General features: G+C 54.2%; 1 protein-coding gene across 2 annotated transcripts in view; it reads left to right on the top strand.

Annotated features, from left to right (window-relative positions):
- Positions 1-1,367: 1,367 nt before the first annotated feature.
- GTF2IRD1 (GTF2I repeat domain containing 1) overlaps positions 1,368-24,184 on the top strand; it is a 110,709-nt gene continuing 87,892 nt past the window's right edge. Inside the window, exon 1 of one of the 2 annotated variants that reach the window (XM_036279217.1) lies at positions 1,368-1,615. The gene's annotated coding sequence lies outside the window, so the exon portion shown is untranslated. The remainder of the gene's footprint in view (positions 1,616-24,184) is intronic. The other variant, XM_036279218.1, reaches the window with a different exon arrangement.

Genomic DNA, 24,184 nt, shown 5'->3' on the forward strand with positions numbered 1-24,184 from the left:
TTCCTGTATTATATGTCATTTAATTCTTGTAGAAATTTTATAAATGACTCTCTTAGCTCCATTTTACAGGTGAGGAAGTTGAGGCCCAAAGATGCCTAGGACACACAGCAAGTGAACGTGGAGCCAGTCTTCATATCCAGGTCGCATGCATCTGAATGAGGCCTAGACACGCCAGGCCAGGGCCTCCTGCTGTACCACACCGCCGCTAGTCTGACTGGACAAGGTTAGGGTCAGGCTGGCTGTTCCACAGAGAAGAGACCAGAGGCTGACGGGCGGCATCCACCAACAGTCCACTCGTATTACTGCTGCTCTCGATTCTGCCTGCAGAGGGCACTACTGAGCAAACACCAGGCCTCGGCTCCTCCAGGCCCCTGGCTCCTAAGGCTTCTGGCTTTCTGCCCTAGGATTTGGGGTCCCGGAAGCATTTTGTCCAGAAACCAACAGCCTAGCTAGCCAGCCCTCCCTGGGTTCAACTTCCCCCAACCAGGCCCAATGAGGCCATCCATGCCTTACTCCCTGCACCTCATGTGTAGGGACCACAGGTCAACAGGCAGAGCGAGGGCCATGGAGCCAGTCCCAGCAGTGCCACTCGCATGCTGTTTGTCTCTAAGCAAGTCACTTCACCTCATTGCAGAACGAGGCCAATAGGACACCCCTACAGGCTCAGTGTAAGGAACCGAGATACATGCAATACGCCTCGCGCCTAGGAGACGCTTAATAAGGATGGCATGATCACTTTATCCACCCTGGGGCCACCCTACGGTTGACTGAGCGGCTTCAGGGAAAGGGCTATGGGGGCTGAGAGAGGTGAACTACCTTGTCCAAGGTCACACAATGCTAAGAGGGAAAGCCACGATTTGAACCTGACATAACCTGGGCAAGGCGGGAGAGACCAGCTGCTCTGACTTCGGTCTCCCCAGACGAGTCGCGGGGGCCTATGGTGGCTCCGGGCCCGGCCTCTCCTCCTGAGATCCTCCCCGCGCCCGCAGAGTGACCTTGACCCTCCAGCCGGGTCCCTGCGCCCCTGCTTCCTAATCCGCCCTGGCCAGCGCTAGGGCTATGGAGGGGCCTCGCCGGGCAGCCAGGGGGCGCCGAGGCCGGGGGCGCCACTCCCGCAGGCCCCGCCGGCGGCGGGCGCTGGGGCGGCACGCGCGTGGGGCGCGGGGCGCGGGGCGGGGGAGCGGCGCTCCCCCCGCGGTGCCCAGGCTGGGGCGCGGGGCGGGCCGGGCGGGCTAATCCCGTATGTAAATGACAGCCAATGGAGGGTGGTGTTGCGCGGGGCTGGGATTAGGGCCGGGGCGAATGACTGGCAATCTTACTGGGATTACAGAACAAAGAGCCTCCCCGCGCTCCCGCTCTCGGCTCCGCTCCCCGCGCCGCGCCCCGCCCTCCGCCGCAGCCCGCGCCGGGGGTGGGGGCCGCCGAGCGCCAGCCCCCCGGCCGGCCGAGAGCCCCCGCCGCGGCCCCCTCCCCGGCCCGCGTCCCGCCCGCCCCCGCCGCGCGCGCCGTCCCCCATTCTCCCGGATTAATTAAGGAGGCAGCGGCAGGAGGCTGCGTCCTGGCCGCGGGCCGGGGCCGGGGCGCCGCTGGCAGGAGCGCTTGGGGATCCTCCAAGGTAGGAGAAACTTTTGCGGGGGGCGGGCGCCCAGGCCCTTCTCCCCTCTCCTCCCACCCCGGTGGCCCCCGCCCCTCCCCCTCAAGGTGTTACAGAATCTGGGTCCGGCTTTTGGGTGCATTGGGAGGCACGTGACTGGGATTATAATTCGGGCCGGGGGAGGGGAGGGATGGCCGCCCCCACCTGCCGGGAAGGGTTGGGAGCCGGGAGCTGTCACCCCTGGCCCTTCCAGAGGTGGGGGGCTCCCGGGGCAGCAGCGGGCGCCTGCAGGCTGCTGCAGTTGGCGAATGAGGTCAGTTGTGCTGCCCGCGGCGGCAGGCGCCAGTGTGGGAGCTGAGGGGGCTGGGAAGGCCGCGGCCCCCGCCTCCCACCTCTGCTTTCCTTGGGCTGGACCATCCCCTGGCCCGTGCCCCCCACTCGCGGACTGAGTCCTACACAGCGAGTTCTGCCCCAGCACAGTGGTTCTTGTTGTAGTCTCCCGGGAGGGGGCTGGCCTGAGGGTGGCAGCTGAACCCTGGTGGGGGGGGGGGGTCGAGATTCAGAGGATGGCAGTGGGGGCTTCAAAGGGTTCAGAGGAGCAAGTTGGGGTGCCCCATCTGTGGGCAATCTCTGAGTTCCTGCTGATGGGCGGGGAAGCTAGGCTGAGGAGGGGACACAGGGTGCTTGATGCCCACCCACAATCCTGAGTCCCTGGGAATGATAGACTTGATGCCTCTTCTGGGCTCCCCAGCCTTGCCTGCGGCCAGGGAAAGGGACAATGCCCTGGCTTGGGCTCATGGCAAAGGGAGACCACCCATCTGAGAGCTCTGCCCCCCTGGCAGTGCTAGAGTGGGCTCGAGGACCGGACATGGGCTGGGGAGACTCCTGTGTCCCCATCACAGCTGGGTCAGGGAGTACACCTTTTCGGGGGTCTCCCTGCCTGACACTGGGAGAAGTGCCGGCTTTGGATGGAGTGTGGTATGGATGATGTGGGGTTTGGGGCTGCCCAGGGATTGACCTAGGCCTGGCAGCAGGGCGAGGGGTGGGTCCAGACAGCTTCTAGAGGAGTGGGCATTTGCAGGGGCTTCTCTTATTGCTCACTGCAAAAGGAAGGGGTGGCCAGAAGCTGCTCTCACTCCTCTGACCATCATCTTCCTTCACGTATTTGGTGACCCCATTGCTATTAACTGCTCACTCCTTGGCATTGGCATTGAGCCTCAGGACTTGGGAGGTGCCTCCAAGTAGCCCATTTGTTTCAGCATCGTCATTCCCAAAGGGAAAGGACACCGGCATTGATTATCTATTTGAAGCAGGAGGCCATGGCTGAGAGGCTGCTGGCTGCTGGCTGGGAGGGGCTGGGCACAGGACAGTAAGGATAGGGTCAGTCAGGTGGCCATGATGAGCCATCCAGTGCAGGGTCCAGGAGGGTGGGAGGTGGACTCTGACCTCTTCTGAACAGGGAATGGGGACCAAGGAACAGACCCTGCCTCAAGGCGATAAGATGTCAGAACCCCCAACCTGCTTTTGGGATGTGGGAGGCTTAAGACCACACCCCATTCTGGAGCCTGCTCTGAGGGTGACCTAGAAAGTCTCAGCTCTGACTCAAAGGGTCCCAGAGAGCCCCAGTGGAGGAAATAAGGAAGGGTTGGAACGCTGTGGCCACTCATTCAAAATGCGGGAGAACTTGGAACCTAAGATTAAAAACCGGGTCTTGAAGACAGCATTGTAGGGGTGCACTTAACCTACTTAAGAGGACTGTTCTTTAGATGCTGGAGGAAGGGACATGTACTGCAACGTGCTAATCACAGACACTTTTTATGTGTTCATGTAGGGCAGTCTCCAGAGCTGGCCCAGCCCTCACGCAGTGGCAGTCAGTGCTTGGTGCTTGGATATAGTCAGGAAGGCAGGTGTGAATATAGGGGTCTCAGAGGCAGCTATTCTTACAGCTCACTTGTCTCCAGCATCCAGGGTGGCCACAGTTTGGTAGAGGACTGGTTGTCAGAAGCCCCAGGTGAGGATCTCAGGGTGATGTGGTGGGTGACGGTTTAGAGCGTTCATGTCCTAAGTGTGACCTTAGAACCACAGACCACACCTCCTGTTCCATCCTCATTCTCAGTTCTGGTTGTTTCTGTTCACCTGAGGCCTCCTTGGCCCACTCATTGAATCCTGCAGTTTTCCTGAATGGCCTTTGCACATGCTGTTCCTCTTACCTGGAAGGTTCTTCCTGAACTCCCCTTGAGGGGGATAGGGAGCTTTCTTTCATTGCTCTGCCTGGCTAGGTTTGGTGGAGCACAGGGGCTGTAGAATGTGTCTTTTTCCTCTCCTCGGTCAGGACATAGCTAACTGTCATATCCCCAGGGCTGCCCAAAGTGCTACCTAGCTCTCTTGTCCCCATGACATCCTGCCCTTCCTCTTCCAACATTGATCTCATTCAAAAGTTACACAGTTGTCTTCACAGTTGCCCTAGGGACAGGGCAGGGACTGAAGCTTGCTTTTGATTCCTTGGTGCCCCAGGGCTGGTACCCAAATACCTGTTGAATGGCTACTTGAGTGAATGAATGAAGTCCTGCTCCAGAGTCTTGGCCCACATTGCTAAGCACTCTTCTGCTCCTAAATTTCCATCTCCAGAACAGGTCTCCCACAATGGTAGGAATCCCAGGTTCTTTCCCTGAACTTCCTGCTCCCGGTCCTCCCAGGGGCCCCCTCTTTTCCCATTACTCCAGTCTGTGTCTTTCTCCAAACCTGAGCCTGGGGCTTTGTTCCCCAAGTGCCATCCATCCTACTTCCCGCAGTCCTCCTGGAACCAGACAGCAAATGGGTCCGGGCCACCTGTCACTACTTGAGCCAATTAAGCAGAGACAAGGTTGAATCCTTTATGAACATTTATTCCAATATTGCCGGCAATATGGAAGAGCAGAGGGTCATCCCTGAAAAATCTGCTCCCCTCCACCCCCATAAGCCAACTGCTTATGTTGGGTAGAAGGATAGAGATTACATGGGGAAGGAGGCAAAAGGAGTAACAGTGGGTAAAATGGTTACAGATTACAACCTAGGGAATGTGGGCTGGGGGCTAGATGGGTTGTCTCCTTTGCACCAGCTCCAGGGCTCCCAGGTTCTTAGTCTTTCCACAATGAGGGGGCAGTTCTCGCATAAGGAGAATGGGCCGCATTTTGAGGTTAACTCCCAGGTCCTGGGGTGTACAATTCCCAGCCAGGTCAGAATGTGCTTTCTTTAATTAATCAGAACAAAGCAATCACGGTTAACAGAGCATGATTAATGTTTCTTACAACTATAACTAGTCCTCATTCTTCTATATCTCCTTCCCGCCCCTAACACTATGAGTTAGATTTTCTGAATGAGCTGGTGAGGCTGTACTTTGTCCATACCAGGCTTGGGGCGACTGGTGGGGGCGGTATCTCAGGCAGAGAGCAGAACTCTCCTTCCAAACACCCTTCCTCTTGGGTCTGAGCTTAGCCTGGCTGACCCAGAGCTATTTGTGTGCCCACCTGTCTCCCTCTTTCAGGACCACTTGCTTCGGGTTGCCAGATTTAGCTAATAAAAACAGGGATGCCACCTGGCCGGGTGGGTCAGTGGTTGGAGCATCGTTCTGTACACCAAAAGCTTGTGGGTTCGATCCCCGGTCAGGGCATGTACGGGAAGGCCACCAATCAGTGTCTCTCTTTCCCATCGATGGTTGTCTCTCTTTCCCTTCCCTTCTCTAAAATCAATAAACATATGCTTGGGATATATATATATTTTTAAGAATACGGTATTGGGGACATAACTTACACTAAAAACTCATTGTTTATCCAAAGTTAAGACTGAACCAGGGTCTTGTGTTACCTGGCAACCCTATAGCTTTGACCTCTGTGCAATGAGACTGTTGGGGGCTGGGAAGGGGCTTAGGGTGTGGCCAAGGCCTGAAGTTAAGGTCAAGGCTTTGGGGATGGTCTGGAGTGAGTTTGAATTGAGCAACTTTGATTCTAATTTTCTCGGTCAGGCATCCCCAGTCTGTGGTCCCAGATCCAGATCTCCTGTTAGGCCTGGAGATATGAGGGCTCAGGGTCCCCAGTCTGGGCAGCTCTGGTTTTGTCTTCTGTGCCGCTGTAGTCCATACGGCACATGAAGAGATGTTAGGAGGAGGAGGAGATGTTATGTCAGAAACCAAATCAGGATTTGCAGACAAGATTTACAGAGCTAGTCCTGAGCACTGAGAGGTGGTTTCTCTGATGCCCGCCTTCGAGGTGTGAAGATCCTATCTCTGGAGCCCTTGGTAGGAGAGGGTGTGAGGGAGGGAGGCCAGGTGAGTGCAGCATTGTGGAGGCTGGGAATTGCTGCCCATCCCCCACCCCACTATGCTGCCATGGAGGCCTGTAATACCCGAGGACCCTAGAATGTAACAGCATGGCCAGGAAGTGAAGCAGGGCGGGGTCTCGTGGCCCACCCATGTCCCTTCCTCCCCAGTCCAGACGTTTGCTCATATGTAACATGGAGATGATACCACCCATCCTGCCCGAGCCCCGAGATGGTGCTGTGGTTTGGTGAGCTCAGTGTTCCATGGTGGGACTTCACAACTGCTAGTGGGTATGTGGGTCGCCCCTGTGCAGGTCTGGAGTGGAGAGAGGCTGGGAAGCAGAGGTGAGTGATCCCAGCTTGAGGGCTGGGGTCCTGGGCCTCTTGTAGGCGCACGGCCAGGCTGTGGTTGGGGAGGGTGGGTGAGCTGTGAGCTGGAGCAGCTGGGCCCTGGGCCCTCCTGGACCCATAGCTGGAGGAGACCCTTCAGGCTGCTTCTCTCCTGGTGGCTTCAAGGGGGCCAGGCCTGTTTGCTGGTACATTTTCTGACTTCTGACAGAACTACCATAAAGGGTGGGTGGTCTTTGTCCATCAGTCTGTCAGTCTACCAGCCAGTGAGAAACTTGCACAGGTGCCAGGTCTTCCGGGTGCCAGGTCCTGGCATCCAGCCTAAGGCCAGCAGGTAGGAGAAGTTCACCTACACGTTATATGTTGTTGAGAGACAACGGACAGCCAGTGAAATGTTCACATCTTAAATATTCCATCCAAGGAGCTCTACCAATGCACACTCACATAGCTCAGCCCCTGTCAAGACGCAGAACATTCCATCTCCCCCAAAAGTTCCCTCCAGCCCATTTATAGCCAACTACCTTCACTGCTCCCAGCCCCTGGCAACCACTGGGCTGTTTTCTGTCTTTAGCATCTTCCAGAGTATCATCTAGTCACATAAATGCAATCACATAGTCTGCAGCCTCTCTGGCTTTGTTTACTGGGCATAATGCATCTCTCCCACTGTATCAGGAGCTGGTTCCTTTTGGTTGCTGAGTAGTTTTCCATTGTGTGGCTCCACTACAGAGTGGAGGTCCAGCACACCTGGCTTGCCAAGCCCTGCTCTGGCTCAGGACCACCCAGAGGACGGGGTGTTTTGTTTTTTTTTCATTACCGCCTGCACCCCATCCCCACCGGCATCAAGCTGATCTGAGCCGGGAGAGCTGCATGCCTCTGTCCACAGAGCTGGAATTTCATCCTCTGGTTCTGGTGACTCATGTATAGTGAGCCCCGGGTGAAATTACACCTGCCTGTGGCTGCCCTCGGGGCTGGACCCTCCCTTCGCCATGCAGGTGGGCTCCTAAAACAATCGATGCTCTGGAGCCAGGACAGCTGGGGCAGGAGCAGGCCTGGAGGGAGGGGAGCTGTCTGTGCCCTGGGGTGTCTCGCCCATGTCTGCGCCCCACTCCCCTAGGAGACTGGGGATCCCTAGCCATGTGTCTCTGGTCTCTGCTCCTAAAGCTTGTGTTAGCTTGGGGTAGGAATTCTGTGTTTTCCTGAAACAAGAGCAGGGCTTCCAGGGATAGGGAGGAACAGTCACGAGCATGATTTAGGGTGGAACAACAGGGCTGCGTGACCTGGGCTGAGTGACTTCCCATCTCTGTGCTTCTGTTTGCTCATCTGTAAACGGGAGAACTAGAGCTTCTGGTGTGGAGGGCCAGATGCGACTCAGCTGGGGTGACCCAAGCTGGTGGGATTCCTCAGAGCCTTGGAGGGCCTGGGGCGCTAAGGGGGAGAAGAAGTAGGGACAGGTGGGCCTCCAGCGCCCTGTGTACCCCTGTGAGCCAGAGTAGGGCCGAGCTATCTTAGGGCTCTAAAGAAAATGTTACCTGGCAAAAGGTTTGGTTAGCCCTGTGTGAACAGTGGCCTTTCTCCTAAATGTTTGACCAGCACTGAGATCTCGGTTGGTCACAGAAGCTTCTGGTCAGGCAGACTCCAGCTCTGCCACCTGCCTGCTGTGTGTGACTTGTACGGCTGCGCGACCGAGCCTCAGTCTGACCATCTGGGAAATGGAGGCCATAGTACCCGGTGGGGTTCCTGGGCGGGGTCCTGCGCAGGAGTGTTCGTCTTCCAGGGCACGTGGCTCCCTAAGGAAAGGAAACTCCATGGGCGATAGCCTGGCCTGCATGGGTGTCTTAAGAGGGTTTTTAACCTGTGTGTGTGTGTATGTGTGTGTGTGTGTGTGTGTAAGTCATTGGCTTTTCCTGATGAGCTGGGCTGTCCCCAGCACCTCCCCCACTGCACCCTCAAAGGTCTGAGTTGGCGGGAGATCACATCCACAATGCAAGGCCAGTGTAGAGCAAATCGATTTTATTGCGTGCTCCTGGGTGCAGGCGGGCTGAGCCCAAAAAAGGAGTCAGCCTCAATTGGGGTGTAGGTTATATACTCTGCTTCTAGCTTCTGGCAGTTCCCGTTGACATACTCTGCCTGGCCCATTGTCCACTTTGCAGCTGGACTGGTCTGGTATCTCGTCCTGCATCTGCTGGGTGATTCGTTGCCTTGCGGATAATCCGGACTCAACAGAAGGCTGAGCAAAGGTCAGATCCATACTTAACAGAAGGCTGAGCAAAGGTCATGCAAGCAACGCATTTTTCACAGTTTCCGCCTTTTGCAAGCTTTTGCCTTTACCCTTTAAAACGTTATTAACCCTTTCACATCCCACCATCCCCACCCCCACCCCCGTGCCCTCAAAGGCTGGACTCTGTCCAGTCCATGGGCTGTACTTCGTTCAGTCCATGGGCTGTACTTGGTGGGAAGCCTGGAAAGACTGGCAGGTTAGCTCCAGCAGAAGGGCCCTCGGGTGCTCTTGGGTGGTGCCCCGAGCAGGCAGTGCCCCTGCCCGCCCACCCACCAGCTCCAGGGTGGTCCTGGCAGGCTCCAAGGGGGTCTTGTGACTGAGCCAGTCTGGTGTCTCTCTCATGTTTATCCAGGAGCTGGTTTTTCAGGTGTGGCAGCTTTTAGCAGAGAGGCCCAGGTTGGAAGAGATAGGGCGTTTGGGATGGAGGTGGTTGCCCCTGTTCTCCATGTGGGCTCTGGCTCAGGGAAGGTGGGCTAACCACATCCTCCCTCTGTTCCTGGGCCATCCCCGCCCAGGGCCAGCTGCTCCCTGAGACACATTGTAGATAGATGGTCTTAGTTGCCCTGGGTAGGAAGCCTGTGCCCCCCCTTGGGGGTTCCTTAGGCTGCCTCAGGGCTTCCCCACTTCACAGTAGGGTGACATAGAACCACCAGAGCCTTTGAAACCAGACCAACAAGAGTTCAAGTCTCAGTTCTACCACCGACCTGCTGTATGGCCTCAGGCAAGTGACCTCTCTGAGCTTCATTTGAACAAATGAGGGTGCTTATTCCGATGCAGGGTTCTTGGGAGGATCAGTGCATGGGGGGAGGGGAGGGACATAAGGAATTGCCAAACCTGTAAAGAATTTTTATAAGCATTTATTTGAACCAAACTGATGACACATGCCAGGGAGCAAGATCTCAAATGCTACGGAGAATAAGTTTGCAGTTTCTTTTATGCATTTGCTGTGAAGGAGGAAGCATGAGGAAGATCACGTGGAGGCAGGGAGAAAGCAAGGAGGGGATTGGATTACAGGATAGTTCATGAGAGTATGTGTTTGCTTGAGTGTCCCCTTTAGGAGGAAGAGGGACAGAAAAGGAGCATTTCAAACGTGTGTTAACCTAGATGCACAGAAACAGTGGACAGGGCTTACTGAAGGCAGAGATGAGCCTTTTGCTAAAGAAGTTATGTGCCTGGAGCATGAACCCACCATGACCTGTCCAGTTAGGAATTTATGATCAGATTATCCTGTGAGGTTACTTTCCATGGAACCCCTTTTTCATTCACAGGCATTTTCCTCAACTTGTCACACATGACCCCAGAGGGGAACTGGACATCATCATTTCCCACTCTGCTCTTAGCACCTGCCCCTGTGGGGGACTCACCATCTGCCCATGGAGCATAGGGTATGCCGTGCCTCGGCTTCTGCTTTTGCAAGCTGGGAAAGCCCCAAGGGTAGAACTGGTTAGCCCCCTCGGTCTGTCCCTCCCTCAGCCCTTGGAGTGTGTAGTTAGGCATCATCGTGAAATGGCTGGGGCTACCCAGAGGTGTGGGTCCTGCGTCTGGTTTTTAGAAAGCCCACCCTCCGTGTAGGCAAGACAAGCCCACTTTCAGGGCAGCCTACAGGAGGTGACTTTTTGCTCGGCTCTGGAAGATGGGTGGGATTTGGACCCAGGAGCAGGCAGGGGTAGGCATTCTGGGGGCCTAGGGGTGGGGGGGTGACAGTGTGTGTGTAGCCAAGGGAGCATTTCATTCCAGAAGTGGCAAGGTGTCCCACAGCGACCAGCTTGGGATGTAGTGTTGGATCTAGGTGAGGACCTTTGAGTGCCATTCTCCCAGGCTGGGCACGACCAGCCCCTGCTATTTTCTGTGCAGGCTGTGATGAGCTTCCCTCAGTTGCTAGAACATACTGTGCTTTCCCGTGTGCTTTGCTTCTCCCTAGAGCACCTCTAGGTCCGTTCCACTGGACTAATTCCCACTCGCGGCTTTCACCTGGGATGTCACTTCTTCCCAGAAGTCTTCCCGGATGCGCCTTCTAATTTTGTGTTGAGGGCCCCTCTTATTTGTCATTTTCCAATGGGTCAGGGCCGTGCCTGTTCCTCCACAGTCCCAGCCCCTAGCACCCAGCCTGGCATACGGAGGGCATTTAGTACAGATTTAGGACGTGAATTAGAAGTGAGCTAGGTGTTGGGGCATTTGCGGTGAGGCCTCGGAGGGTTGAGGGGCTTTCTCCACCCTCTATACCAACTCCTGCTGACTCGCTCCTGTCTTTTCCAGGGGCAGCCTCTACTGGCCTGGCCGTGGCTCAGGCACAGAGATGGGAGGTGATGTGAGGGTGGGTGTCATGTCTGCTGGGCCAGGTGCTGCCCAGTTTTGGGGATTTCCCCTCTGTGAAGAGCAGCTGGTGTGCATGGAGAGAACACAAGCATGGAGCCTCAGAACAGTTAATCCCCTGGGTTATTTGGACACACACTCATGTGCGTGCGTGTGTGTGTGTACGCACCTATGCATAGCATTCTGGAGGCCTTGACTGTGCTGGATGAGTTGATGTTTAGCTGAATCCTGACCACCAGCCTGGGATGAGTACTGCCCAGTATACGGAGCCCCCTCGTTTCACTGGGTGACAAAGGGGGTGAATCCATTAGTTAGGAGTGCATTTGGCTCCAGGTAATAGAAAACCTGACGGCAGAGGCTTAAACAAAGAGGCGTTCATTTATACTGCAAGAAAAAGCTCATGGGTAGGTGATCAGAGGCTGGGATGGGGGCACAGTGATGCCTTCAGGGGTTTTCCCTCCTACCATGTTGGTGGTTTTATTTGTTTATTTAAAAATTATTTTCTTTAAAGTGTACTCTTCGTTGTGTTTTTATATATTTACAAAGTTTTGCAACATTCGTCACAATATAACATCAGGGCATTTTCATCACCCCAAGAAGAAATCCAAACCCATTGGGTCATCCCCGTCCCCTCCCCTCTTCCCCCAGCAACCACTGATTTCCTTTCTGTCCCTACAGAGGTGCCTATACTGGACAGTTCATGGACGTGGAATCATAACGTGGTCTTTGTGTCTGGCTTTCACTTCGTGGTTTTGAGGTTCGTCTGTGTTGTAGCCTAGGTCAGAATTTCATTCCTTTTTATGGCAGAAGAATATTCCACTTAATGGATATACCACATTTTCTTAGTTGATAAACATTTGGGTTGTATCTGCCTTTGGGCTGTTGCGAAGAAGGCTGCGGTAATCACGCGTGTACAGGTTTTTGTGTGAACTATGTTGTCAGTTCTCTTGGCTTAAATACCTAGGAGTGGAATTGATGGGCCATGATGGCAATTCCATGTTTAACATTTTGAAGAAATGCTAAATTACTTTCCAAAATGGCTGCACCGTTTTGCATTCCCACCAGCAGTGTAATGAGGATTCCAATTTTCCCACATCTTTGCCAACACTTGGTATTATCCATCTTTTCGATTATAGCCATCCTGGTAGGTGTGAAGTGCTCTCTGGTGTGCTTTTGATTTAGCATTTTGTGCTTTGTCTTTATGCTTGTGCTTCATGGTCACAAGATGGTTACATCCACTCCAGCCCTCACACCCATGGTTCAGATGGAGAGCAGGAGTTAGGGCAGACTCCTTCTCTCGCAGTTTTGCCTTTATGCACGCCCTCCTCAGAGACTTCTCGGGTATTGCACAGGTTCAACCCGACTCCCTTAACTGCAAGGGAGTTGGAAAGACAGGGAGAGGAGACAGCAGCTTTCTGGCCTATTGGGAGAGGAATGGATTTGGGAATGCTTGTGGACAAGCAGATCCTTAGTCTTTGCCCTTTGTGACCCAGACCAGTGGGAACACCTTCATTTCTCCAGGAGTAAGGAGAGGATGTGGAATTCCTCTCTGCCAATGCAGAGAGGGTGGGGCCTTAGATCCTGGGCCGCTGGCTCTGCTGCAGCTCAGAGTTACCATTACCCATCAGATGCCTGCTGCCCAAGGGGACCACACCTTGGGGAGGACAGTGTCAATCACCTCCCAAGCCACCCTGACTTCTCTCCTCACCCAGAGACCTTTCTGCTCAGCCCAGGAAGCCTGTAGTCTGGGGCTCCCTCAGTCCTGCCTCAGGGCCTTTGCTCCTCATGCTTCCCAACCCAGAATGAGCTGTGGGACTTTTCACCTTTAAAACTAACCTAGGCCAGCCCAGCTGGTGTGGCTCAGTGGATTGAGCATCATCCCATGGACTGAGAGGTCCCAGTTTGATTCCTGGTCAGGGCCCATGCCCGGGTTGTAGGCTTGATCCCTAGTAGGGGGCGTGCAGGAGGCAGCCGATCAATGTTTCTCTCTCACATTGATGTATCTCTCTCTCTCTCTAAAAAAAATCAATAAAAACATATTAAAACTGACCTAGGCCAGAATTCTCATACACTGCTGGCAGAAGTGTAAAGTGGTATGGCCATTTCTGGAAAAGAGTTTGGCCGTTACATAGCATTCACCATTTTAAGGTAGTCAGTGGTTTTTAGTATATTCATAAGGTTGTACAATCATCACCATCTAATCTCAGAAAGTTTTTCTCACCCCAGAAAAAGCCCCATACCTATTAGTCATTCCCCATTCTCCCCCCACTCCCAGCTCCCTGGCAACCACTCATGGTATCTCTGCACGTGGGCATCTTTTTATAAGGCTAAACGTTCCCTTACCAAATGACCCAGCCACTCCATCCCTAGACGTTTACCCGAGAGGCAAAGCTTAGGTTCACATCAAAACCTGAAGACAGGTATCCGTAGTGGTTTTATTCATAATTTCCCAAACTGGAAACCACCTAAACGTTCAGCCGGTGCCTGGACAAACAAACCTTGGTACGTCTATACCAGGGAACACTAGTCAGCAGTGAAAATGAAAGAACTCTGGATACAGACAATTGGGTGAGTCACAGAAGCATAACTGAGGGAAAGGCACAGACCCGAAAGGCTGCGTCCTAGACAGTTGCATTTATGTGACATTTTAGAAAATGTGAGACTGTCGGGACAGAGCAGATCAGGGGTTGCCTAGGAGTAGGGATGGGTTGGTTGGCTAGGGTCACAGTGGAGTTTGGGGTGTGGATGGGACTGTTCTGTGTCTGGATTGTGGTGGCAGTTACAACTCTGCCTTTGTGAAAACTGATAGAGCTGTAACCAGTAAGGGGGTGGGTGTGAGTGTTACCCTGGACTTGGAACCAGCTCCCCAGGTTAGCCCTCTATAGGATTAGCGCATCCATTTGTTCTGCTTGTTCCCACCCTGCCTTCCACGTGTGGCTGTTGAGTTTGGGTCTGTCCTTTGGGACAGCTGACGTGACCTGTGCCTAGGGCTGCGGCCATGGGCTTCTGTGAGCTTTGTGCCACCGCCCTCAGGCCCCCCACTCCCTCCCCTGTGCCTGAGCCTCCAGGACGGCGTGTGCCATGGGATTTGGGGCCGTGAGCTGTTAGAGCGGGAAGAGGCCTCCAGGTGGGCTGACCTCTTTTCCTTTTCAGTTGGGGAAACTGAGGCCGAGGGCTGGGAAGACACTTGACTAAGGTTCCAGAGTTATAAGAATCAAGATCCAAAAGCCACATCTTGGGACTCTTGGTCCAAGGCCCCCTGCCCTCCTGCGGGTGCCACCGCGCCTCCCTCGTCTGCCTCTCTCAGGACACTGGCAGGAGCATTGGACCAGGCCGCTGGCGGGAGGTTTTGGAGCACACCATGGTAGACGAAGACAGTAGGGACGTGAGAGACCCCGAGTGAGAGACAAGGGAGTCCGTAGTGGGATGGGGTGGCGCAGATTCTGCCTGGAGGCAGAGGGGCCAAGTGCTGATGCAGTGGAGTCTGGGAATGGCTGATGGCCCCCAGGAACGGGCAGCAGAGGGGGCACTGACTTCTGCCCCAGGAAGCCCTTGGTGTCACCTTCAGTAACACTACTGCCTTGTACTGTCCAGCTAAATTCCTTACTTTAGGAAGTACTGAAGACCGGATGGGGCAGATGTGTCTTGGGTGGTGACTGCCTAGAGGGGTGGACCCAGCTTTACTGATTCAGGCCTCAGGTTTCTCCTGGTGTTGGTGTTGAGTCACTGCCGTGTGGGCCGCGTCCACCCTCGTGCTGCTGCCCAAAGCCCGAGAGACTTCAGTGAGGATGGGTGTGGGAGGGGGGCAGGCACGGCGCTGGAACTGGCTCGTGTCCAAGTGCCCACTGCCGATGCTACCTCGGGGAGCCAATCCAGAACTATGGCAGCCCCAAGAGGAAGGTTCTCACTCTGTAAGCTGATCCTGTGAGCCCGTGGGTGGGGGCATGAGGATGCCGGGGCAGGACCTGTGACCCCTGCCCACTGACCTGCACCTCTGCAGGGGCAGAACTTGGAAGAGCAGCGACTTTCTCTTCTCAGTCTTCAGATGGGGTTTCTCTTTGGGCATAAAAATGTGTTCCCTTTTTCTTGGCAAGATGTCCATTGCTGCAGATAAGCACAAAGTGGACAACCCGCAATCTGTGGTCGGCCCAGGGGGCTAGTAGCTCCTGGAATCCCCCTCTGCTGCCTCCATAAGCCACCCCAATGTTCCAGAGAGCCCATGATCTTGGCATCATGGCCCCATTTTTGGCTCAGAAAATGACATCTCTATTCCTTTAGGATCCCCCCTGGTCGTCAGGGCCCACGCTGCCTCCAGGAAGCCCACCTTGGACCTCACTGTTACCCCAGAGCGGAAGCTCAGCCCCTGTCTGAAGCCCTTCCCTCTCTGGGCAAGGGGAGCACCTTCACAGAACTTCTAGCCCAAGTTCTGATTTACAGAGTGAAAAACAGAGGGACAGCCCTGGCCGGTTTGGCTCAGCGGTTAGAGCGTTGGCCTGCGGTCTGGAGAGACCCGGGTTCGGTTCCCGCTAAGGGCACGTACTTCGGTTGCAGTTTGTCCCCGGCCCTGGTCGGTCGTGTGGGTGGCAGCCACTCGATGTGTCCCTTTCACGTCGATGTTTCTCTCTCTCTCTCCCTTCCTCTCTCTCCGTCCCTCTCTCTCCCTCCCACTCTATCTGTACAAAAAAAAAAAATTGCAAAAATGTCCTCGGGTGAGGATAAAAAAAAAAAACAGAGGGACAGTGTCCAGGCTTCGCTTTGGAGTGGTATCTGGAGATAGAGGTCAGGCCTTCTGATCTCCAGCTCACGGCAGGGCATGGCCGTCCATGGGACCCCTGCTCCCCACCCTTAGTGACCCCACCCCTGGGTTGGGTAGAAGTCCGCAGGAGAAGGAGCAGGCCAACTCAGGAGTGTGGGGCCGGGTTGCCAGGATTAGATCACCCACGAGGGATGAGCTCTGTTCTGCCCGGCCTCTTCCCGACAAGAAAGGGCCTGATGCTACCTCATCTTCATTGCTCATCCTGAGGCCTGTTTCCGTCTGGCAAGGGGGCTCCCTGGGGATACAATCTCCCCAGGGCCTGGCACCGCCCCCGTGCTGGCTTCTTCCCACCATCTCCTGACACCCAGCCCCCAAGCACTACAGATGCTTAAGAACCAGTACATATTTACACACTGCCGATGAGCTGCTGGGGATCAGCCAGAACGGGGTGGGGTCCTCTTCTGCCCAGCTGAGTGCCAGGTCCCCTGCAGGTGGGGGGACAGAAATGTCACTGTGCTGCCAGCCAGGGCACTGGAGTTAAGGAGACGCGGTGAGCTCAGCTCCCTGGGGAAGCCAGAAGCTCAGCAGGTGATGTCAGCGCCGAGCAATCATCACTGCCATTTCTTTAAAGAGCGTTCGGGGCCTCCAGGCCCGTGCCAGACACTTTTCACATGTTCGCTCCCGCGGCCTTCACGATGCTGACAGCAGCAGGGCTGGTGGCACCTTTTTGCTCATGAGGACACCGAGGCGTGGAGAGTTTGTGTCTCCATGGAAGCCACCAGCTCTGGTTGACCCCACCGCCCAGGCATTGCCTCCTCCTCAGGCTGACCAGAGTGGGCGTGGTGGTTGGCAGCGCCAGGGGAGGGGCACTGGGCTAGGCATTTTGCACCTTCCCCACTGCCGACCTCCAGTTCGTTTTGGTGATTCGCTCATCCACCCAGCGAGTGTGTGGGGAGTATTTGATCAGGTTCTAGGGCATAGCCGTGAAAATCCCTGCGCCCAGGTGAGCACACTGCCTCCCTCCACCTGCCCAGGTGCCAGCCTGTGCCATCCTGCACACACCTCGAGGGAATGAGCCATCCACGGGGACCCTTTGTTATCCTAGATTGGCCGAGGACCTGGGCAGAGGGGCTCCTGGCTTAGCATTGGGGCCTGCGTCCTGAATTCAGAGGCCTGAGGACCCATATGGGAGCTGGCCCCCACCTTAGACACTGTGTGTCTCCATCCACCCCATTGCTTCAGGTTTTCTCATCATAAAGAATGAAGCCCTCTTGAGCCCTCTGTACCCCTCTTCTTTCGCCACCTCCTTTTCCCTAGATCCCACGGCCTCTGCACAGCTCCCCTCCCCTGTGTTTCTCTAGGTTCCTTGACCAGCCTCCTGACCTCTGATCTCCCACCTCCAGGACACCACCCTTCTCCGTTCCCCTGACTCTCCCACTCTCCCTTGTCCTCATTTGCCCAGTCCCCCACCTACCCCCGGCCCCTGACACTCGCGGGTTACGGGGGGCCTAGGGATCTCAGACAGCCTCCTGCCTTCTCTCCCTTGCTGGGCTGGGGACACCTCCATCCACTCTCACTGGAACCAGAACTCCCCCATCCTTTCCACCGCAGCGTTCTCCTCTCCGTCCCGCTGCCTCAGACTTGACCACCTCTGGCCCAGAGTGTTGCAGAAGCTTGATAAGGGCCAGTTCCCTGACTCCAGCCCTGCCCCCCCATAGTTTGCAGTGCCATATCCTGCCAGAACCCCTTAAATGACCGTGTTTTGCCCCCTCTCCATACCCTTTGGTGGTTCCCGTCCCCTAAGCGATGATCTGAGGTCCTTGACCTGGCTCCGGTGACTGAGCCCATCGCTTTGCCCCCCATGTCCTGTCCTGACCTGAACATTTGAGCTGTGCAGTTAGGCCCAGTGGCCGCCACGCGCCAACAAGGACACGTGGGCTGTCCAGGCTGGTGGTGGGATTTCCTGGGCAGCCAGTAATTTGGCACTCCTTGAAACGGGGCTTGACACTTGCTCAGCATTTACTTCTGGGGAGGTGGGCCCTGCAGGGGCGGGGCAGTCATCTCACTGCAGATGAGCAATGTTTGGGCGCAGGTCTCTGGCCCTGCTCCTCCTGTGACATCACCTTCCACTCAGCTTCCGTGTCACCTCCTCCAAGAAGCCTCCCTGACTCCCCCACCTGTCATCCTGTGCTTCCTGTGTGCCACTTATTTTTATCTTTGACAGAAGTATAATTTACTTTCAGTAAAATGCATAAATCTGAAGCATCCTGCATGATGATTTGTTTTACCTGTGTGTACACCCATGTAACCACCATGCGAACCAAGGTGTGTCATGCTGCGCTTTAACCTTTTTTCCTCTCATAGCCTGGTTGTCCTAGCTCCTCCCAGCCTGGGACTCTGTCAAGGGCAGGAGCACCTGCTGTCTGTCCCGGCGCTGTGTAGGATGAAGTGTGAAGGAGTTTCTGTGTGTGTGGTCATGTCCCCACATGAGGGACCATGAGGTGGGAGGGAGGGTGGCAGGGGCCGAGGCTGTGGGAACTCGTGTGTTCTGAGCCTGGCCAGGAGCCCACTGCAAGGCCAGATGCAGGTTCTGTTCCTCTGCAGTGGGGAGAGGGGTGGTCCCGTTCCTCAGCCAAGGCTCGCTGGGAGCATCACCCCTCCTGGGGAGGCCCCTGCTGGCTGGCAGCCTGGAGATTAGTCTCCAAGGCCACGACGCCAGTTGCCATAGGCACGCAGGCCTGAGTCAGGATTGCAATTTCTCATCCTGGTCACGCAGGCGGCGGCTGCCCCTGCCCGTCCACCAGGAGCCTGAGCAGGGCTTTAAATAAAGGGGTGGAAACCTGACCCCAGAGAGCTGTCTGCCCACTGGAGCCAGGACACCCCATACTGCCAGCAGCACCCCTCCCATCTCCTTCGGGGTGGCAGAGAAATGGCAAAATCTGAATTTAAGGGTTCTCTTCATTGTCTTAGCTCTCAGAGCACAGCCATAGCCCTGGCCTGGGCCTGGGGAGCCCGTCTGAGAGGAGACAGCCCACCTTCATGAACCCCTTCTTCACCTGAGAGGCATAAAGCCCTCCCTTCAGGAACCCTGAACTGAGGAAAAGGAGTCGGGCCGCAGGTCCTCCCCGTCCCCCAGCTCCTCCAGGGAGAGGGCAGGAGGCCACCCTCATTTACCCCAGGAAGCAGCGTCAGGCCTGTGCTTCCCTGAGGCTGCCCTTTGCCCAGCCTGGGGCTGATTTCCTGCCCCGGAGGGTAAGGAGGGGGGGCAGCTGTGTGGGTTAGTTGGTTATTTTTAATCTTTTCGAAGGATGAGGTTTCTGTTATTTCTTTCCATATTGCAAAAATGATACCTCCTTATCTCAGATAGCTTCCAAAATATGGAAGAGTAGAGGGGGAGTCCCTTGTGATCCAGCCCGCCGGGTGAACAGTCGGGAGCTGCATTGCAGGCCTTCCGTGTGCACCTGAGGGCAGTTGTCTGTGCAGAGTTGGCTTCAGCGCCCCAGGGCACTGGGGGTGTCTGCTGTTTTTCGCTCTGTGTGCGGTTGTATTTATGCATGTTTGACCTGCTTTGGGGAACCACCTTCATATGTTCATCTCTGTGTTTCAGATAATTTTCTCAGGGTAAATGGAAAGAAGTGCCGGGTCAAAGGGTGGGAGCTCGGTTAAACCTCCTGAGATGTGTCAAGGCAGCTTCCCTGTTTGTTGCCTAAGTGGGGAAACTTTATTGAGGAAAGAATGCCATTTATTATAAGTCAACAGCTCAATAAATTTTAGAAGCCAAATCACCCAGGTAACCAGCACGCAGATCAAGAACAGAACATTCTCGCCCTAGCCTAGTGGCTCAGTTGGATGGAGCATCATCCCGTACACCAGAAGGTTGCAGGTTCGATTCCTGGTCAAAGCACATACCTAGATTGTGGGTTCTCTTCCCAGTCAGAACGTGTACAGGAGGTAACCAATCGGTGTTTCTCTCTTACATTGATGTTTCTCTCTCTCTCTCTCTGTCTCTGTTTCTGTCTCTCTCTCTCTCTCTCTCTCTCTCCTTTCTTTAAAATCAGTAAATATATCCTTGGGTGAGGATTATTATTATTATTGTTTTGTTAGTCTTCACCTAAGGATATTTTTCCATTATTATTTTTTAGAGAGAGTTGAAGGGAGGTAGGGAGAGAGAGAGAGAGAAACATCGATTGGCTGCCTCCCGCACGACCCCAGCCAGGGCCAGGAATCAAACCCTCAACTCTTCTATCTGAGGGCCGACGCTCTAACCACCACTGAGCCAAACTGGCCAGGGCTCTGGTGAGGATTAAAACAACAACAACAGCCCTGGCCGGTTTGGCTCAGTGGTTAGAGCATCGGCCTGCAGTCCAGAGAGACCCAGGTTTGGTTCCCACTAAGGGCATGTACCTTGGTTGCAGTTTGTCCCCGGCCCAGGTTGGGTCGTGTGGGTGGCAGCCACTCGATGTGTCCCTTTCACGTCGATGTTTCTCTCTCTCTCTCCCCCTCCCACTCTATCTGAACAAAATATGGAAAAATGTCCTCAGGTGAGGATAAAAACAAAAAACAAAACAACAACAACAGAACATTCCTAGCTCCCCAGATCCCCTTGCATGCCCCCTTCTAGTCTATCCCACTCCCCGCAACGCGCTCACCATCCTGACTTCTAACATCAGAGGTCAGCCTGTCTGAACCGTGCACAAAGAATCCTGCAGTGTGCCCTTTGCGCCGGGATTCTTTCGTCACGTCTGAGAGATTCCACCGTGGTGTTGCACGTAGGTGTGGTTTGTTTATGTCTCGGGTCTTTTTCAGCAGATCAGGCTCGGGTGCGGCACTGAAAGCGGAATGCCGTCTTAAGGATGGCCCGTTTTCAGAGAGAAAAGTGTTTCCTTAAAGGACCTGCTCTGGTGAATAGGAAAGAAAGTGTAGCGGGCAGTTAAGCACGTGGGAGAGCCCGCTGTGTCGTGAACCTGCGCTGGGTGTCCCGACCTGGGCTGCAGAACTCCCCGCTGGGCCGTGGTTTTCCCAGAGGCACATGGAGGTGGTCGGATGAGGGGCCCGTCCAGCTCTGAATCCCGTGATGCCAAGTGTGTACTTAGAAGCACTAAGAGTTTATTCTCTAAAGTGACGGGAGTTTGCCCTTGCAGTCCTGTTTATCAGCTTGCCTCACTTTCTACATCAAGCAAACTGTACTGCCCTTGACCTCTGTCCGTATTACCCCCAAGCCATACAACTGGTGGAAGGATCCTTGCAGGTAGTCCAGTCTCCTCTAAAAGTGTGCACATGCCCTCTTTAAAAGGTCTAATATGTGGGCGACTTCCATTTTGAACACCCCCGAGGACAGGGGACCCCAGTGCCGATGAGGGAGCCTGTTCTTCCATTTGGGGACAGCCCTCCCTGGGAAGTGTAACTTGTCCCAGTGCAATGTGAAGGGGCCTGGACTTGGTGTGGGGCTTCGGGAACCAGTCGCGGAGTCTGGGGTGAGGGACTGACGTGCAGCACCAGGCCTGGCTGAACCGGTGCCACTTGATAGCACTTGGTAAACCGTAGCAGCTGCTGTTATTATTTTTAAATTGAGGTAAAATGCCCATCACATAAAATTTACCATCTTCGTCATCTTTAAGCGGACAGTTCAGTAGTGTTAGGTGCATTCATATGGTGCAAGTTAAACACTGCCCTTGAATTTCCCCCTTTTCAGCCCCTGGCAACCTCTGTTCTACTTTCTGTGTCGGTGAGTGTGACCAGGTACCTCATACAAGTGGAATCGTACAGCATCTGGCCTCTCGTCACTGGTGGACGTCACTTAGCACGATGCCCTAGAGCATGGTTCTCAGCCTTCCTACTGCTGCGACCCTTGATACAGTTCCTCGTGTTGTGGTGACCCCCAGCCATAAAATTATTTTTGTTGCGACTTCATAACTGTAATTTTGCTACTGTTATGTCTTAGGCAACCCCTGCGAAAGGGTCATTTGACCCCCAAAAGGGTCGTGACCTACAGGTTGAGAATCGCTGAAAGGGTCATTCATGTTGCAGCATATTGCAGAATTTTCTTCCTTTGTTAAATTTTTTTTTTAATCATCACCCGAGGATATTTTTCCATTTATCTTCAGATAGAGTGGGAGGGAGGGAGAGAGAGAGAGAAACATCGATGTGAGAGAGACACATTGATTAGTTGCCTCCCACATGACCCCGGCCAGGGCTGGGGACCGAACCTGCAACTGTTTGGTCCGTGGGCCGACGCTCTAACTGCTGAGCCAAACCAGCCAGGGCGAATTTTCTTCTTTTTTAAAACTGAGTAATATTCCATTATATGTGTATACAACGTTTTCTTTATCCATTCGTCTGTAGATGGACACGAGTTGCTCCCACCTTTTGGCTATTGCACATAATGGTGCTATGAACATGGGTGTACAGTATTTTGGGGGGACTTACTGTTATCAACATCGCTTTAATATAAGATCTCAAACCTGGAGTGGTTCTGAGATGTCACCTCTTTCAACCCCTTATCCAGTGCTTCAGCCTATCTGTCCAACTTCCTGCAGAGACTTCTCTTTTTTTAATCCTCACTCGAGGATATTTTTCTATTTATCTTTAGGTAGAGAGAGAGAGAAACATCGACATGAGAGGGACACATTTACTGGTTGCCTCCCTCACGACCCCGGCCAGGGCTGGGAACAAACCGCAACCGAGGTACGTGCCCGTGGCTGGAATCGAACCCGGGACCTATTGCAGGCTGATGCTCTGCCGCTGAGCCAAACCAGCCAGGGCCCGCAGAGACTTAGCTTGGATGGATGCCAGGGGCGGGCTGGGAGCCCTGCTATCTTCTAATACCTCTAACTCTTGGAGGGCCAGGAATTGGAGTGGCTTAGAGTGGGAGAAAGGCTTGGTGAGTGGGATCATGGCAGAGGGAAGGACAACTTGTGAAACTTCTGCGTCTCCAGATGCACCACTAGGAGGAAGCAAGTGGGGGCTGCAGCGGAAGAAACAGATTTGATGCTTGGACAGAATTTCCTTAATGGCGAGAAATGAGGGGCGGTGATAACAATCATGAGAGCCTTGGAGACCGAGCCCTTTAAGTATAGACGCCCTCCAGCTAACATTTAATCCCCCCAGCAGTGCAGTGAGATGGGTCTGATTTGCCCCATTTTACAGATGAGAAAAGCCAAGTTTGGGGAGATTGAATGACTTGCTCATTAAGCTGCTCCTTGGGAAGGTAGGGCTTTTCTCTCCTTGAATGGTGCCCAGCACCAGGGCTTTTAAAAGGTTGATTTGTGTTCATTTGTTTACATCCCACCTTGTTTCGGAAGTGATTTGAAAGACTGATAAGCTGTAGTAAAGTGAATCTGAATTGAGAAGACACCCGCTGCGTTTGGTTGTAAGTGACTGAGAAGCAGAGACTGAGGAAGTGAGGGGTTTGTGTTCTCCTGTAAAGAGAAGTCTGGAGGTGGGCAGTCCAGCCCAGGGGCTGCTGCTCTGGGACATCACAGGGGCTGGCACTTCTGCTCCCTGGCTCTTCCACCTTAGCTGGTGGCTTTGGTCTTCCTGGCCTAAAGGGGAGGGATTGGGCAGCCAGAGCCTGCCCTGTGGTCGGGGGAGAGCGTTGAGTGGGGGTTAAGTGAACCAGCGACAGTGTCTGCTACTGAATCCGAGATTCTTGCTGTGGGTAGATCACCAAATCGGGTGTAATGGGACATACACTCTGTAGCCACCAATTGGAAAGGGGATCTTGGTCTTTTAAAAAATAGACTGGGAGCCTTGGCCGGTTTGGCTCAGCGGTTAGAGCGTTGGCCCGCGGACTGGAGAGTGCCAGGTTCGGTTCCCGCTAAGGGCATGTACCTCGGTTGCAGTTTGTCCCTGGCCCCAGTTGGGATCATGTGGGTGGCAACCAGTCAATGTGTTTCTCTCACATTGATGTTTCTCTCTTCTCTCTTCCTCCCTCTCTCCCTCCTGTTCTATCTGAAGATAAATGGAAAAATATCCTCAGGTGAGGATAAAAAAAAAAAATAGACTGAGAGACAAAAACAAATGGGTGATTTTACAACTGATAAGGACTGACTTAACTAGGATGTTTTGTTTCTTTCATTTTTAAAAAAGTGTGATGTCCAGCATGCTGAGTGATTACCTGTATATATAGCTGCACGCAAAGGAACATTCCACTGGCTGGTGTGGCTCGGTTGGTTGGGCGTCGTCCCATGCACTGGAGGGTTTCCAGTTCAGTTCCCAGTCAGGGCACATGCCTGGGTCGCAGGCTCAATTCCAGTGGGGGCCATGCATGGGACGGCTGATCGATGTTTCCCGCTCACTTCGATGTCTCTTTCTCTCTCCCGTCCTCTCTAAAATTTAATTTTAAATCTTTTTCAAAAGTGGCTTAAGCAATATGGACTTTATTATTCAGCTCAAAGCCCAGGCATAGCAGATCCAGGGTCTTCCACGTCCACGCTGCTGTCCTCCATGGGACGGCTTCACCTCCTGGGCTGTCTCCTCTCGTCCTCGGATGCAGTCATGGTTGGGGGTGTCACATGAAGGAGAAGGAGGACATCTTGGTTTGAGTCCCATTCTAAGAGCCAAAGAAACTTTCCTAGAAGCCCCTTATATCCCAGTGGCCAGC

This window comes from Molossus molossus, unplaced genomic scaffold (genome assembly GCF_014108415.1).
Source record: "Molossus molossus isolate mMolMol1 unplaced genomic scaffold, mMolMol1.p scaffold_m16_p_3, whole genome shotgun sequence".
Taxonomy (NCBI): Eukaryota; Metazoa; Chordata; class Mammalia; order Chiroptera; family Molossidae; genus Molossus; species Molossus molossus.